Source organism: Echinops telfairi, unplaced genomic scaffold (assembly GCF_000313985.2).
Source record: "Echinops telfairi isolate 266 unplaced genomic scaffold, ASM31398v2 ScPeMD7_2565;HRSCAF=3150, whole genome shotgun sequence".
In the NCBI taxonomy this organism is placed as follows: domain Eukaryota; kingdom Metazoa; phylum Chordata; class Mammalia; order Afrosoricida; family Tenrecidae; genus Echinops; species Echinops telfairi.
Window position 1 is genome coordinate 9,771,190 of NW_022106463.1, and position 3,561 is coordinate 9,774,750.

Genomic DNA, 3,561 nt, shown 5'->3' on the forward strand with positions numbered 1-3,561 from the left:
TTCATTCAGACCCCTACTGGGGGCTTCAAAAAGTCTGGGAAAATTCCATGATCTTTTCATTCTGGTACTTGTAGAAGCCCCTCCTGGAGCTCAGGGACACATGCTCCCGTGCTGTGTGCTCAAAGCAGGAAACTCGTGTGGGCACGTTATCCCCTCGGAGGTGGTAGCTGAACGATCACAGTCCCCAGGGTCTGCCACATGGCGAACAATGAAAAGTCAAAGCCGTCAGTGTGACTTACCTGACTGTCCACTTGAGCCTGTTTTTATACACCTGTTAGACACACATACGAAACAGCAGAGCACCTGGTACTTTCCCACACGGCCCAGGTCATTAGGAGGAAAGACAGCTGGACCCTTGAGGACACCCATGCGCCCCGCCTGCGTAGGCACAGACAGGTCTGTGAGCTTGAGGCTTAGGCTTATTCTTGACCAAACTGGGACTCAAAATTTGGACCAAGAAATTGGTTCTTGTCTGGTTGATTACCTTTTTTTGGTTATTGTTTTTAAATATGTATTATTGATTAAAGCACATCCTTCTTAGAAGTATAACCAGACTGCTTCTTAGCAGCAGAGATGGCAAGACTTCATCTCACATACTATGGATCTGTCAGGAGACACCAGTCCCTGGAGAGGGACACGATCAACAAAGTAGAAGGGCAGTGGAAAAGACCCTCGAGGAGATGGATGGACACAGCAACGGCGACAGTGGGCTCAAGCAAAGGGACGGTGGTGCGGTGGCGCAGGACCGGCAGTGCTTCAGTCTCGTAAGAACCACCTGCAGCACCTAATGACGACACTGATTAAAAAAACAAATGCATAAAATAGTAATATATCATTTTTAATAACCATCAAAGCACCATGATATGGGGCCCTGAACTAATGCTCCACAGAGCATCAGAGAGCAGCTGCTGGCCAACAAGAAAGCAATGGCACACCCACGGGGCCCCTTCTGTCACAGTGTCCACGTTGCTTTGATCCAACCCCACGGGACTTGAACAGCTTCAGACATCCCGACTGGGAACACTAGACTTGTGGCAGAATTTCATTGTCTTAACTAAGGCCACGTAAAATTACCAACAACACTGCATATGACAGCGAACAAGGTTTGGGGGACGGTGGTTGAGCACTCACTGGACTGAGAGTTCCAGGTCTACCGAGAGGCTCCCTGGAAGAAAGGCCCGGCGATCTACTTCTGGAGAAAGTGACCACAGCACTGAAAGCCCTGTGGGTGTGACTCCTCCCACACACGGGAGCCAGGAGCAGGGACTGGCCGGACAGCCACTGGCTCCATGACCCACATCCTGGGATGCCGACTCCTTGTTGCCAAACGTAGCTGCTAACCAGTTACTTTAAAAAAAATAATAAATCGTTTCAGTTTTCCTTCCAAAGATGGATGCTTGAGAAGACACGTCTGTCTTACTCACACCAGCTGAGTAACATGGGAGAAACAAGAGGCTGCCCACTCGTAAAGACCGACCGTCTTGGAGACCCACAGGGCAGTTGTGCCCTGTCTCAGGGTCGGTGAGCCAGAAGCGACTCAATGGCAGTGAGGTGCACTGAGTAGCAGCCAATTTCCTTTCCCGTGGTTGAGAATGTACACAGCAAAATAGGCGCCGATTCAACAGCGTCTGCATGTGTTCAAAGACAACATCCTATCAGGTGTGCTGTGGTTCTCGCCCTCCTCTTCCCATGGAGACAAACTGCCACCTCTAAGCTTCCTAGAAATTTACTTTTAAAGTGAAGACACCAGGAAGTATACAACAGAGTGTAAACACACTCGGGGTCAGGGTGAAGTTAGTACTATTTTCTAAGACATGTCCTTTTTTTAATAGTCAAACTACTGAGGAAAATTAAGTCATTTAAAGTGACATCTGGTGTGTTAATTACTGCTGTTTGGCAAGGATGCCCTGGTGGCACTGTGGGGAAAGCGCTTGGCTGTCAGCTCAAAGACCGGTAGTTCAAACCCGCCAGCAGGGAAGGATGAAGCCATCTGCGCCTTTGCAATGTTGGGAGCCTTACGAGGCAGTTCTACCTTGTCCTCAAAGTCACAGATTCAATTCTCACTCACAACCACCCTCGGGGGCAGAAGAGAATTGCTTCTTTAAGTATCCCAGACTGTACATACCTACAGGAGTGGAAAGCCCATCTTTCTCCAGCGGAGCAGCTAATGGTCTTAAACTGCTGACCTTGTGGTTTGGCAGCCCAATGGCGTAACCCACTATGCCACTAGGTCTTATATAAAACACTCACTAGGCGCCACCATTGCCTCTAAACGTGGGCTTGAGTTTGGGTGTGTCTGTGTCCTTTGGTCCAACAGCATTAACTGTTGTGATGCAAGCCTGCCTGCATAAAACAATTTTTGGAAGGAATGACTCAAGTGATTTTAAAAACCAGCCATTGGATCCATCTCGGGATCATCTCAGGGTTTCCCTCACGAAGGGGGCTTTGTTTCATCCAGCCTGCGGGCACCCCCGCCTCATCCCGCGCCCACAGGAGCGCTGGACCAGAGGCTGGCCGAGGGTGATGACCGCAAGGACGTTTGGAAAGCGCCTGGGATTCTGACCGATGCTGGAGTTACGGCTCAGGAGCAACAGGGACACATGGGTGGCGGGCAATTCTGAATGTGGGAGGGGACTAATACCGCGGCTGGTAGCCGCCCCTCCTGCTGAAGGCGCGCTCGTGGGCTATGCCACCATGACCCCTCTGGCCAGGCAGCTCTGCGCAGGTGTGCCAGTGCCCACCACTGTCGGGTGGGGACTCAGCCATCTGGTCCTGGCTCTGGTGCCCTCTGCTCGGTTTCTCTGCGTGCAGCACTCTCAGGAAGGTCACCCCATGTTCATACCGCTCTTTCATGCGCTGGATTTTCTCCCTGGGCACCCCGTGAACGTTCCTTCTGCGAGGGGAAGGCGAAATGCACACAGTCACACAGTGTCTTTCACCGCCAGGCCAGCATTATCACGTCCACCCCGGGCTTAACTGGCAGAATGGCATGTCTGGTGTCTGGGCTTGCTGTCTCTCAGGGCCCACCACCCCCGCACTCCCACCACCCAACCCCCTCGGAGCTGGCAGGAAGCCGACCAGAACGGCATGCTTTGGGGATCTGGATGGGAGAGGAGCCACAGGCCCTCTGATCTCAGGTTTGCATGTTCATAGCATGCAGAGGGCAGCCCTCTGCCCCACCCGATCAAGATGCTTATCAGGCACCTTAGATTCTAGAGGCTATCTGGATCCACCAGCCCCAGAAACTTCTAGATGATTGCTAACATCTTAGATTCTAGAGCAGCAGGTCTCAACCCCTTTGGGGGTCAAACAACCCTTTCTCAAGGGTCGCCCCATTCATAACAGTAGCAAAATTTTACTTATGAAGTAGCAATGAAAATAATTTTATGGTTGGGGGGGTGTCACCACAACATGAGGAACTGTATTAAAGGGTCACAGCATTAGGGAAGTTGAGAATCACTGTTCTAGAGGGTATCTACATTGACCACCCCAGAAACTTCTAGGTGACTACTGACACCATCTTAGATTCCTAAGGATCCCCGACTCCCCCAGGACATGGTT